Source organism: Chionomys nivalis, chromosome 1 (genome assembly GCF_950005125.1).
Source record: "Chionomys nivalis chromosome 1, mChiNiv1.1, whole genome shotgun sequence".
Lineage (NCBI taxonomy): Eukaryota > Metazoa > Chordata > Mammalia > Rodentia > Cricetidae > Chionomys > Chionomys nivalis.
Genome location: NC_080086.1, coordinates 124,479,909 through 124,494,856, shown reverse-complemented (window position 1 = coordinate 124,494,856; position 14,948 = coordinate 124,479,909). Strand labels below are relative to the sequence as shown.

The 14,948-nt window shown below is 38.1% G+C and overlaps 1 protein-coding gene across 1 annotated transcript in view; it reads right to left on the bottom strand.

The window, feature by feature from the left end:
• Slc8a1 (solute carrier family 8 member A1) overlaps positions 1 to 14,249 on the bottom strand; it is a 369,285-nt gene extending 355,036 nt beyond the window's left edge. The window contains exon 1 of the mRNA XM_057762222.1: positions 14,115 to 14,249. The gene's annotated coding sequence lies outside the window, so the exon portion shown is untranslated. The remainder of the gene's footprint in view (positions 1 to 14,114) is intronic.
• Between the last annotated feature and the right edge of the window lie 699 nt (positions 14,250 to 14,948).

Below are 14,948 nucleotides of genomic sequence, written 5' to 3'. Positions count from 1 at the left end.
TCACAAAGCTGTGGTTACCTGAACAATATAAAGCATCCAAAATTCCAGTGGGAAAAAAGAATCCATGAGCCCCCAAACTTAACAGAGGACAGTTAATGTCTTTTGGATCTAGGAGAGTTAATTTTATTTATTTCCTTTTCCTTTTCTGAGAATGGGGACAAACAGTAGAATCCAGTTCTTACCACTGTCATCAGTATTTGATCAGTCAATATATGTAGATCATTAATACAAGTGCCTGACATATGGGACTTCCTGTGAAAGCCAGCTTTCAGTGTAAATAGTAGTTTCCAGAAATTGAGTGTAGGTAGGATCCATCCTTCTCACAAACTTTCAGATAATACTAGCAAGAAAACAGACTCACATTAATGGCCTTTATGCAGTTTTTAAAAATGAATATGTCATTGTTAAGCCAGTATCTACAAGTTGGTGAGAGTCTTCAAGTGTTCTGATGGCAGCCTTATCAGCATACTCTCCCCATAGTCTGGGGAGAGCCAGCTGCAAACCATACATAGCCTGTATCCAAGTAGAACCCTTTGCTTGGTTGTTCGACCAACTCTTAAACTTTCTTCTCTTTGAGAAGGAAACTCTTGTCTTCATGTTTTAGTTTTATGTGCCCCTGTTTAAATTCTGTGCCAATGGTCATTTCAAAATTGGTTTTCTGGTCCACTACTTTTAACTCTGATCTTTTAACTGTTTTATTTATCTTTGCATATAACTCAAATAATAGCATCATACCCACATTGAACACTTTGAATATACAATTTACAATATTTATTTGTCAATCAATTAAAAATATATAGTTTGGAATTCTCCATACCACAGAATTATCTGCCCAACAAGCTAAGTAAAATTTCTGGTTTAGACATCAGAGTCATATTTCTTACCCATCTACTTTCTCATGTCCAGTTTCACATAAGGCTTAAAAATTAAAAAAAATATATATAAAAAATGACTTAGGGAAACATTGAATTGAAGTAAAGAACACTAAGGCAGGCAATAGTAAAGCAAATTAATTATGTAAAATCCCCCAAAATTCACTCAATAACCAATTTATTCTTATTATTACTGTTTTGTACTTTCATAAAATTATTTTATTCAAGTGATTAATATTTGAAAATTCAGTATTTGGTGGAAGAATTTAAAGTTATTTTTATTAGCTACTGTTTTTTTTATTTTTATTTATTTTTTTATATATTTTTATTTTTTTTAGCTACTGTTCTTTAAACACCCACTCAGCATGCATTTGTACTTTTTAGTCAGGGAAAACATATGTTCCAGTTTGCCTGGGACATTCCCCGCTCACTGATGTCAATACCTTATGAGAAATGCCCCCCTTTTGCTCTCAAAATCTCTTTATTTAACTGTGTAATATACAAAAGCCAATAAATTATATACTTTATTTAAAAAGAAGCCTCTTTATTCTTATGAGCTACTACATAGACACCCATACTGTGAGGATTTATCTTTTTTTTTTGTTTTGCCTTTTGCACTCTAGTATTTTTACTAGCCTCACGATTTTTACAATGTAAATTATATTCTTTCATTTCTCAGCTAATAACCCTCCAGGGGTCACCTAACGTCCTCAGCATGAATCCCAGATGGATCTGTAAAGTCCATGATGGCCACTGCTCTGATGTGACCTTTACATCATGTCTACTTCTCATTCAGCCGCACTGAGCCCCTGCCTGGTCCTCAGGGGGCCACAGGTGTATTCCTCCCTCTGCACTTTCACATTCTATTTCTCACTTTTTATGGAAATAAACTAAAATAGTCATATGATTTATTTTCTTGTTTAATTTAGTTTTCTAATTAAATTTTATTTTCTGGCTTCCCTGTTTAAGATAACTTTATAACTATACTTCTGAATTACTCCCCATTATTAATTACCTTTTTCTTTGGCTTGAATACTGCTTAAATTATTTTTTATCATACATCAATTACCTTAGTATTTAGACATTTTATATATTAAGATAAATTAATACACTCTAAGTATAACATTTATACTATTTTAGTTTTTCAACACAAATTAAAAAATTAGGTATACTACATACTTTTGCTCACTTTAGAAGATTGATATTTTTAAAAAAGATTGCAAATTACCATATTGCCTCCTAGATAATTTGATTGGCAAACACTTGCTTTTGACATATGTGTGCACACTTTTGATGAATATGGATGCAGAGTATCTACTTCCCTTTGGCAAAGAAGGTGTAATAGAATCAGAGACTCTTAGAAGCTGAGCATTTCTAGAAATCTCCCAGTATAGCTCCTAGCCAGACAAGAAAATACATTAAGGGAGGGGCGGCACAGAGACCAGCACAGACGGGCAGCGCAGACGCTGGACGGTCCAAGCATGAAACAGTGAAGCCCACACTGAGAGCAGATCGTCCCACTACATTAAATCAAGTAGGTTTTGGGGGGGCTGGCCTGCAGAGTGGTAGGCCTTTGATTGACGAGGTCCCTGGTGAACGGGGAACCTGGTCCTGTCCCTGAAGACCCTCCTGAGTGGGGAGAGTGTTCTTGGCCCACAGTGGGACCCAGGAAACGGAGCAGGGGCATTCTCTGACCCCTTTGACTCCCCGGTCAGTCTGCGAGGGCTGCTCCCCTCTGCTGGGGCTGCTCTTCCTCTGCTGTGACCACTCCTCCTCTGCTGTGACCTCTCTCTCCCTGGCCCATCTGAGCTTGTGCCCAGGGGCTTCCTTCCTTCTCCCTCCCATCCGCAGGGCCGCAGGATCACCCAGTTCAGCCTGTTTAGGCACTGGGTCGGGTGCTCGGGGCAGAGGGCAGTGGGAGTTTCTTTGTTTTCGTGGCTGGACTGCAGAGTGGTAGGCCTTTTGTTGGCAAGGTCCCTGGCAAACAGGAAGACTGGTCCTGTTCCTGAAGACCCTTCTGAGTGGTGAGAGGGATTTTGGCCCTTGGCGGGAGCCAGGAAATGGAGTGGGGGCATTTTGTAAGTTGGGCCCCTGGCCAGCAGGGAAACCTGATCCTGTTTTAGAAGACCCATTAGATAGCATTGGTAGGAGGAGATGGGCAGGCGCCAAGGCAAGAATTCACCAAACAATCTGAAAAACAACATGAAAACACCAGAATGACCCAATGATCTTACAACAGAAGGACATGAACACCCTAACACAGAAGAAGGGGAAAAAATTGACTTTATGTAAAAGAAATATTACTAGAACTCAAGGCAGACATCAAACCGCACACAGTAGTAGTAGGAGACTTCAACACACCTCTTTCACCAATAGACAGGTCGGTCAGACAGAAATCTAATAGAGATTATTGGAAGTAATGAAGGAAATGGACTTAACAGATGTCTATAGAACACTCCACCCAAATAGGAAAGAATATACCTTCTTCTCTGCAGCTCATGGAACCTTCTTGAAAATTGACCACATACTCAGTATCAAAGGAAACCTCCACAGATACAAAAAAAAAAATATGAGTGTCCACCTGTGTCTTATCAGATCACCATGGATTAAAGTTAGAAGGCAACAACAATGCTACCCCCAGAAAGCCGACACACAGTATTGAAAACAACTTGGTATTGGCATAAAAACAGAGATGTCGACCAATGGAATCAAATATAAGACCTGGACTTTAACCCACAAACCTATGAACACCTGATTTTCGATAAAGGAGCTAAAAGTATACAATGGAAAAAAGAGAGCATCTTCAATAAATTGTGCTGGCAAAACTGGATGTCAACCTGTAGAAGAATGAAAATAGATCCATATCTATCACCATGCACAAAACTCAAGTCCAAATGAATTAAAGACCTCAATATCAGTCTGAACACATTGAACCTTATAGAAGAGAAAGTGGGAAGTACTCTACAACACATGGGCACAGGAGACCACTTCCTACGTATAACCCCAGCAGCAAAGACATTAAGGGCATCATTGAATAAATGGGACCTCCTGAGACTGAGAAGCTTCTGTAAAGCAAAGGACACTGTCACTAAGACAAAAAGGCAACCCACTGATTGGGAGAAGATCTTCACCAACCCCGCAACTGACAAAGGTGTGATCTCCAAAATATATAAAGAACTCAAGAAACTAGACTGTAAAATGCTAATCATCCCAATTATAAAATGGGGCACTGAGCTGAACAGAGAATTCTCAACAGAAGAATTTCAAATGGCCAAAAGACACTTAAGGGCATGCTCAACTTCCCTAGCGATCAGGGAAATGCAAATCAAGTCAACTTTAAGATACCATCTTACACCTGTCAGAATGGCTAAAATCAAAAACACCAAGTATAGCCTTTGCTGGAGAGGTTGGGGAGTAAGGGGTACACTCATCCATTGTTGGTGGGAATGCAAACTTGTGCAACCACTTTGGAAAGCAGTGTGGCAGTTTCTCAGGAAATTCAGGATCAACCTACCCCTGGACTCAGCAATATCAATCAGTCTTGGGAATATACCCAAGAGATGCCCTATCATACAACAAAAGTATATGTTCATCTATGTTCATAGCAGCATTGTTTGTAATAGCCAGAACCTGGAAACAACCTAGATGTCCTTCAATGGAAGAATGGATGAAGAATGTATGGAATATATACATATTAGAGTACTACTCAGCAGTAAAAAAAACAAAAAAAAATGACTTCTTGAATTTGCATGCAAATGGACGGAAATAGAAAACACTATCCTGACTGAGGTAAGCCAGACCCAAAAAGAGGAACATGGGATGTACTCACTCATAATTGGTTTCTAGCCATAAATAAAGGACATTGAGCCTATAATTCGTGATCCTAGAGAAGCTAAATAAGAAGGTGAACCCAAAGAAAAACATATAGTCATCCTCCTGGATATTAACCTTCATCAGGCAATGAAAGGAAACAGAGACAGAGACCCACATTGGAGCACTGGACTGAAATCCCAAGGTCCAAATCAGGAGCAGAAGGAGAAAGAGCACACGCAAGGAACTCAGGACCGCAAGGGGTGCACCCACATCCTGAGACAATGGGGATGATCTATCGGGAACTCACCAAGGCCAGCTGGACTGGGTCTGAAAAAGCATGGGATAAAACCGGACTCGCTGAACACAGCAGACAATGAGGACTGCTGAGAAGTCAAGAACAATGGCACTGCACGTACTGGCTTTGTGGGAGCCTAGGCAGTTTGGATGCTCACCTTACTAGACCTGGAAGGAAGTGGGAGGTCCTTGGACTTTCCACAGGGCAGGGAACCCTGACTACTCTTTGGGCTGATGAGGGAGGGGGACTTGATCAGGGGAGGGGGAGGGAAAGGGGAGGCAGTGGCGGGGAGTAGGCAGAAATTTTTAATAATTAATAAATAAAAAAATACATTAAGGGAGAGAAATATCTGAAATTCAAGTGCATTGACTGGTGGAGGAACCTCCATCATGGTTCAAGCTTCATTGTATCCTTCTGTGGTTGCCATTTCACATGTAGTTGCAATCTCAGTGCTCAGCAGCCCCTCATCCAACACACGTGGAGCTTGAGCGGAAGTTAACAGTAAGAATGTGCCTTTGTCTTATGGAAAGTGTGCCCACGATTCAAGCAGTGTTGCTGTTGCCAAAAGCAAGCAAGCAAACAGAAAACACCTATCATTTCACTCTGCTCTACCCTTTCCCCTAAAGCAAGATCTTAGTACAAGGCATCAGAATTGCTTGTAGTATCCCTAAACATAACCCAAATTTCACTCTCAGAAGAAAGTACCTCCTTTCCTAGCATCTCTATAAGATTCTGGTTTGTTTTGCTTGGTCCAGGCCAATGAATATAGACAAAGAAGCAAAGTGAATATAATTCTAGAAATGAACTCTGCTATATTGAACTTATAGTCACATAGAAACTTCATTTTGAAATCATCTAGAGGTTTTACATCTTCAGCGTAAGTCCCCTGGCATCACAATGTTCATCTGACCTGCACACAAGAGTACAACCATTTCATCCCAGTGTGCACCAAAGTGTTTCCCAGGACTCATAACACAAACCACATATTCTGTGGTGATGTAATAGTGTGCACTTCACTTATCTGAGAAGGACGTGATGCTTGTGTAATGTCGCATAGACCTTCTTTCTCTTTTGCAAATATCATCTACATTACTAAATTTAAAGAACCCTTCCTGAGAGCATATTTTGGGAAATCTGGTTTGAAGCTTGTAGTCTTGCTCAACTTTTAAAGATACAGTTATCAGACTTTGGAAAGAATATTTATCATGTATTCAATTGAAAATAAATAATTTAATTGGGTGGTAATGGCATATACCTTTAATCCCAGCATTCAGGAGGCAGAGGCAAGTGGATCTATCTGAGTTCGAGGCCAGTCTGATCTACAAGATCTAGTTCCACAACAGTCCGCAGAGTGACAGAGAAACCCTGTCTCTAAAACAAAACAAAAATAGTAATTTTATCAAGTAATTATGATATTCTTTTCAATCTATGCTTAAAACTACTATGGAGGATGGGGAGCTTTGTAGGTAAAACTTGGAAGCATAATTATCTATTCATGTTTATCAAAGTAGTGTTGGCCATTTCCATTGGATCTGAGATACATTGATTGATCATAAAGAACATATTAACAATGCTCAGATTTAATTTTTTTTCTTAAGTTACTTTGAATGTGTATTTTTAGGATGTTGTGTTGGGGATTTTTTTTTAAGTGTCTTTACTGGGGTTGTGCATGTGTGTGTGTGCTGCACTTATGGGCATCAGAAGACAACTTTGGGTGTTGGCCTCACCTTCTACCTTGCTTAAGACAGGTCTTTCTGTGTTCACTTCTGTGTTCTCCAGACAACTTGCACAGGAACTTCCGGGGGTTCTAAGGCCTCTTCCTCCCTCCACCCCCATCTCTCCCCTTTAACACAGATTACAGATGCAAACTAGGCACCTGGCTTTTCATGGCCTCCATGAAGTCATGTTCTTGTGACTGGGAAGCAGGTGTTTTTAATCTACCAACTGTTCAATGTTTGTAATTGCTCAGACAGCTACGTTATATCTCTTTTGAATTACTCTGTTGTTTACTGTTAATCTGGTTCCTGATGGCGTTTTTAAATGAAGCTTATTCAGGTCTATAGATACCTAGGGGTTGAAAGTATTCTGTTATTTGTGTCTATATTCTTTCTTGTCTCCTGTTTCTACTGTTTGTTTCATAATAGATCTTTCTCTCAAAGTAAAAGAGTACTTAAGTTAACAATAGCAAAGCCATCTTTGGGGAAACAATATCGTAACTGATCCTGAATCTGTGGTGAGGAAATACAGGAGTGTTAGAAAGTGGACTGGCCTCAGTTCTCTGCATCTGCATGATAAACTTGGAGGAGAAAGTCATAAGTTTTCATTACACTCTCCTAAGGAAAAAACCTGGCCAATTTTTTGTTGCACTAGTTAAAATACATTTCATCATGATTTTTATTAAACCAAATCCATGGCTCAAAATATTGATGCATATTTTATGTTAAATTCCTAGGGGTTCTGAGCTCTTAAGTGTAATCTAAAATGTAAGTTGAACATGAAGTGGATTTCTTATTCTTGGTTTTAGATTTTTGAATTAGAATTTAAATGGGATTTAAACATGTATGGGAGAATTATAATACTTCCATTTAAAGATTCTTATCTCATTTTTGCCCAAATCGGCACGCTCGGTGACATTGAAGAGTGCTGGAAAGGGTAACCAGAATCCCCTACAATCTATTCAAATGTGAGCAATATGACAGGCGTGGCAAGGATGGAAATGTAGTCACAAAGAAATGGCTTGGCTCCCATTTCTGAGGAATGTCCGTGTGACAATCTGAAAGCATTCATTTTCAAAGAGCAATTAATATTTCTTCTTAATTATCTGACACTTGCAAGAGGCATTTCAAGTGATTAGGTTATTAAACATGTGAATTAATAAATGTAATCCTAAATAATAACATCATTTGTTCTTATCACTTGATGGTCCTTTACAGATGACTTTTCACATATTAATTTAATTTATTCTTACTTTGTATGGCTAAGAAAGAAATATTGGGCAATGAAACACAGAAGCTAAGTACAAGTTTCCAATTCTGCCTTGTTAGTTGCCCACATTACTTTGGGCACATTATTTAATCATCTGGGCAATGGCATCACCACCTACCATGATTATCTCATAGAGTATTTGTAGGAGTACATGCCATTTACTGAAGATTGGCATCAGAAAATAATAAGGATTCAATAGTAATTGAGATAGATTTTAGTGGCTTGTCCCCAACATGTTTGCCAGCTGCATAGCTGGCATTTCAACATGGATTTGTCTGAACATGAACTGAGGCTTTCAACACACAAAATGCTTTCATTTCACAGAATGTATTTTATACATTTGAATAATGCACTAGTAAAAGTAGTTAGGATGTACAGATAGTTCAATAAAATTATTCTTCTTGATGTTAAATTCAATGGCTTGTTATTGAGAGTGTCACATACTCTTATTTCTTATAAGATTGCATCCTGTCTCTCACAGGCTGGGGTGCTGCTAGACGAAAAGACCAAAGTTATGATACAGTTATGATATTCTCTATTGTCATTGTTTGTTATAATCCTGGGTAACCCTTCATTGGATCTTTCTGTCTCATTTTTCTCAAAAACATACAGTTCAACAAATTATTTATGAAACTGATTGTTCTTGGATTCTTTGCCATAAACCTATGACTTTATTTTATACTATTTTTATGTCTTCTAATAGTCATACGTATAGATTACGGGGAGATAGTTCAGTAGTTAGGAACACATTTTGCTCCTACAGGGTAGCTGGCCTCTGTGGGCACTGCACACATGATACATAACCAAACACACAGGTAAAACACATATATACACACAAATTAAAACCAATAAAATAAAACGTTCATAATTACATATATGTCTGTGATTAGTCGTGATGCTGGAAGCGGTAGTGTCCAGGCCTACCTTGGTAGGCTTCAGAGTAGAAGAAGAATTCAAGGCTCATCATCTACCAGGGTCTTAAGACAATTCATCCCAGTGTGCTGAGACTTTTCAGAAACTTAAGGAAGTAGTTTATACATTCCTAGGAATGTAACCACTCCCCTCTCAGCACATTAGTGATCAGAAAAAGAATGATACTTGGGAGAAACCCGAACAATTTCTAGAGATGATGTCATAGCCAATTGGTTATTGTAAGAAACTGTTTGTATTCTGCCATCCTGTCTGTGCTTCAAAGATGGTTGTGATTTCACAGAAAGTAGAGAATCAGAGCGACTGGACTCACTGTTTATATTACATAGTCACCAACATGCCAGGTTGACGCTCACACTATTGGACATGAAGAACCCTTAGCCCTCAGTATTCTGACAACTGTTCCTCCTCACAGACCTGACCCATGCTCTTCCTGTGTCCATCTCCTCAATACTGGCGTTACAAGGGCAGGCACTGTGACACGATGCTAAGAGCAAGTTTTGGAGACTGAACTCGGACTTCCACGCTTATAATCCCTTTACCCACCAAGCTACATCTACAGCCCTAAAGTGAGGTTTCTAGTTATACATCTTGATGTATTTTGTTCTGCGATAATTTGGTATTAATATAGTTTCTTCATACAATTATACACATGCTCTCTCCAGAGTTCTTGATCTCTTCTAGAAAGATAAAAGACAAAATGGCATAATCTTTCTTTTTTTAAGATTTATTTATTTATTATGTATACAACATTCTGCCTCGATGTATGCCCGCACGGCAGAGCAGGGCACCAGATCTCAGTACAGATGGTTGTGAGCTACCATGTGGTTGCTGGGAATTGAACTCAGGACCTCTGGAAGAACAGCCAGTGCTCTTTACCTCTGAGCCATCTCTCCAGCCCCAGGCATAATCTTTCATTAAAGAAAATCTGCCCACAGTTTTGAAAATTATTGCTATCAGAAGTAATATCCTCATTCTGGTTGGCTTTGTGTAGGTTTGTTAAATGATATGAAATTTCATTTAGCAGTCACAGTGAAGAATCATAATGTCAATATGCATAGTTTTATATTTTCTAATAATTGTGGCTAGGGTTCACACAGGATTTGAGCTAAAGAATATGAAATATCTTAAATATCCACATCATTTCCATTTATAGAGAAAGTTTTATTTACATATGCTGAAGATGTAACAGAAACTTCTCATCATCAAAAATTATGTAGGTTATCCTTTCCCTTTTCTCCCTCCCTCTGTCTGTGCATCCATGCTTCCTTCCCTCTCTAGTATATTACTATGTGGCCCTAATTGTCCTCACGCTCTCTACATCACAGTATTGGGGTTTTCAGAATTTACTAGGAGCCTGGGCTTTTATTATTATTATTATTTTATAATCTTCAGTTATACACATGCCATTCCTCTTGTTACAACAAACAAGACTATCATACTTTTATTGCAGGAGAAACTGGTTCTTAGTCTTGTCTATATGCTGCAGTTTCCTGGGATATGTTCAGAAACTGAGCAACTGTAGTCTGGTCCTCCACAGGGAATTCAGTTCATCAGGGAGCTGCGGAGCCTCACCTCTGAGGACCCTAAGGTGCAGACAGAGTTGAGAACTGGGATTCAGTCAGGAGCAGTAGGTGGGGGAATAAAGACAATTCTTACTAATAACTGTAAGTGCTACCTGAACTGGTCTCCCTTTTACTATTTGTGTAGTTTGAAAATATCTTGAATAATGTCCTCATGCACAATTTTCTTCTACGACCTGTCCACAAGAGAGTATTACTTTAACCATGTGGAGAGGTGTTTCTTGGGCTGGGCAGCTCATTTATGACCCAGGAGTCTAGGGAATTTCCACTGTCATTTATTGACCTGCAGAAACACATCCTGGTCTTCAAATTTCTCCCCAGTAGGTTGTTCCTCTAGTCTAATGCTGTTTGTATTTTTTTTAATGTTCTTGAGATTTTTGGTGTTCTGCCTGTAACTAATGTGTCAAGTCTAACCACCTAAGCCAATAGAGTTGTTTGGGGGTTTTTACTTACAATTATAATTACTATTATTATTATTATTATTATTATTATTTAGAATAACCAATGGTATTTTTCCCTAAATCATGATAAGCTTTCCTATGGACCAAATTGTTCATATTTACAGAAAGGGAAGTACTTACCCTTCTCCTCCTACAAACTCTTTTCATATACAAGAATATTATTCCCCTTCAAACTTCCTGAAGCACTTTCTCTTTCTAACTATTATACCATAATAAATCACAAAAGAGCACAATGCACTCTCTCTGGCTCTAAAATGGAGACAGAAATATTAAAGCTGTGTGTGTGCTATCTGAACATAAGCTAACATTTCTCTATACTTAGTCACCATGAACAGGCCTCAGACTTCAGGTTACTCTAACTCATTAAATCAATTGCATTCTCACACAGAACACTTTAGTTCTTCCAAAGTAAGATCTTAGAATCAATATTCTACATGCAGAGTCACGTCTCCAAGTTTAGGAAGTCATGAGTCACCTGAATTCTATTATCCTCTTCGAATTAGGGTTTCTATTGCTGGAATGAAATGGCGTGATAAAAAAGAGAACTTGAGTAATATAGGGTTTATTTCATCTTAAACCTCTCAGGCCACATGCCATCATTTAGGGAAATCAGGATAAGAACTCAAAGTAGGAGCCTGGATTCAGGAACTGAAGCAGAAGTCATGGAGGAACACTGAATACTGATTTGCTCCCCATAACTTGCTCAAGAAAATGCACTATGGAGTTGACTGAAGACAATCTGATGGAGGTATTTTCTCAATTGAGGTTCCTCTTAGTTAACTCTAGTTTGTGTCAAGTTTTCAAATAGCCAACCGGAGTACTCTAACTGAATTTTTCTCCTGAGTTGAATATCAGCTTGAGAGGGAGATGTCTTGGGAACCTTAGGTGAAGTTGGAGGGAAGTAGTTGTATATGGAGATGACCAGTATAAACGCTATAAATGTATGAAACTTCAAGGAATAATACATATATAATAATATAAATACATTTCAAAAATAAGTCATAAATAAGTAGGACAAGAATTTTGCTGTCATTAATTTTATCCATAAGTGTTACTCTACTACACATGAAAATAGCAGCCATTATTTCTATTACTTGTATTAATTTATTGAATTTGTTTGTTAGAGGGGGAAAAACAAACAAAAAGCATAAAAGAGACACAAAAAACCAAGAGTAGACATTTCACATGAGGAGTACAAATTTGAAATGTGCTTGGCAGTATGCAAATGAGAGAAAAGTAGCCAACGACATGCATGCGTTGCATCTGCTCACAAATGCTGGTGGTCTCCTTTCTATGAACCTTTTACATAGCCAGAACTGTGGAGGCTCCTGCTCTGCCTTTGCTTTGGGGAAGCCGGCTGGTATGCAATGTTTAATTAAGTAGTTTAGAGTCACTCGTTTGTACTTTTCTAGGCCTGTTCCACTTTAGCTAAAGTTATGACAGCTTTGCTCTGTTAGTTTAGAATAAAGAATTTACAGTCTCTCTCATCACCCCTCCCTCTACTCTCCCTCCCCATTCTTCTCCCTTCCTCTGCTCTACTTTCTTTTCTCTGCTCTCTTTTCTCTCCCCCAGAATATTAGCATTTTTAGTGAAGTAAAAAATACTTTATTGTGTTATAAATTGAATATATTACCAATGTAAATAGGTAGATTAAATAATAGTTCAATGTAAAATCCATCTTCTACTGTTGTGAGTATCATGGCAAGGGTATTGTGTTATTGAAACAAAAGTGTATCTTCTCCTTTTCTGTCTTTTTTGTTTGTTTAAGTGAAGCAGAGCACACACAGCTTAGAAAATACTATGCACACTTCTGCTATGTTTGTCAAACTTTTCCCCCAGAAATCTAATGTATCCAGAGAACAACTCCTTGCTCATCATTGAGAACTATACTTATTTATTCATTATTTTTCAAGTCATAATTGTCATCAGAGAAGAAAAACCACACCAAATATTTCTCCCTTCCCCAAACATGTTATGTCACATAATTGAAAACTAAAGTTAATGAGGGAGTTGGTTCAAATCTGACTTTAATCATGCACATATTTCCCTTAACAAGATAAATCCAGAGTCTGAATTTTATCATCCTTTGTATGAATTACTTTAGCTTAATCTTGGCAAAAATACGTGTATTTTTCAAGTATAGCCCATACTTTTCCCCCATAACTTTCAGGAGTATTTTTAGACACAGAATTTACTCCAGTCCTAATTTTAATAGAACACCTTCATTTAGTAACTACAATTTGGTAATTATCTGGAACGTCATTTCAAAATGCAATGATTGGATGGTTAATGTGTATTCCAGAAAACAAAGGAGTCTGATAGATTCTGGTATTGTTACTCTTGTCTTCCTACCCATGCTTTGATTTTTTTACTCCTGATTTTAAGCCTTTCCTATTTCTAACTCCTGATTTGAAGCCCACTATTTCCAAAACATAACTGATGAAAAAATGATGATAATATATGGAGGTATTTCCTTTCTAGTCCTTAAGTTTTTGGACCTCAACAACAAAGAAAGAAGAAAAAATTGCCAAAAGTACTCAGAAAAATCCAGGAAATAAAGCTAGTTTTAGCTACTTCAACTTACACAGGACATGTTTGTAAAAACAACCCACAAAATCTTTGAACAGGATGTGATCAATCTCTGAGCTTCCACGAAACAGCAAAACTGACTTCAGCTGCTAAAAATATTAATGTCTTTTTATCAACATTCTCTTGTGAATCCAAGAGGAGCTAGCCACACACGTGAGCTTTTGCTAGCTTCCAAAGAACATGCAAGAAAAATGACACATCCCACCTACCCTACCCTAAACCACACAGTATATCAGAGCCTCTTGGGATGCTTTAGCCCATTCCAAAACTAGCTGGAAAAATCAAGGAAGAACCATGTTTACACAAGTCTGAATGATGAGTGACCGTAAAAAAAAAAAAAAAAAAAAAAAAAAAGAGGTTTAATTTGCTAGCCAATCTGTGCTGTCACATCCCATTTGTAGGTAAACTGTTCTTCTTGGTGAAGGACTATCTGTTAAAGACATCAGTCATCAACCTCAACCAAATTTCAATCTCTAATTTTTTTTTTCCAAAAAAATTTGACACCATCACTCAAGAACATCAAGGGCTCAGGCGGGAATAACAGCATATCATTTCTTTTATAAATTCATAAAAGTTTTGCACCTACCTTTGTCAATCCTTCTTTGTCTGCATGGGCTGGATGCAAAATCCACCAGCTCTGGTGACTGCTCCAGATTTACCAGAAAGAAAGGACTTGGGACGCTTGTCCTTAGTGTCTCTAAGCGTGGCTGCATAGCTGGCTCCCAGCTTATCTGTGCCTTTCGGCTTTTGCTTCCATACATGGACCTGTTCCCAACAGTAACTCCAAGCTGTCGAAAAGCTATCTGGCAGCTCTCAGCCTCATCCAACACATGGGTGATAAAAATACACATATAGACATCCTTCCAGCCAGCCCGTTTCCCACCCACAATCCTGCCACTACACACTCTTACAAATACACTCTAGATTGGCAGTCTTATTCTCCAGATTTTGGCGTATAATCAATTTTCACCTGATTCACACACAAAGCTTGCAGGGTGTGAGCTTGTTTAACTCTGGTTTCTTACCAGACTCTTCATTCTGAGAGGCTTAATAATAACATGCTAATGGGACCCCAGAGACATTGAGTGAATGAATGAGCAAGTGAGTGTCTAAATGACACTGCCCTCCATCCTACTACATATGAATTAGTGGATCTATATGAGATATTTCTTCAACTGGAAATGATTCTTAACCCTCTGGGTGATTCATCTTAAATCAAAAAGGTAGCAGAAGGTCAAGCTGTCAAAATCTCTCTGACAGGTTCTTAGTTAAACAGTGTTGTATTAGGCTATTGTGGCAGTCCTATTACGTTAGTAACACTTAATTGAGAAAATGAGATTTATAAAATGTTTTTTTTGCTCTTAAAAACACACACTTAAGTGATTAAGAATTGTTAAGCTTGTTCATTGTCAATATAATA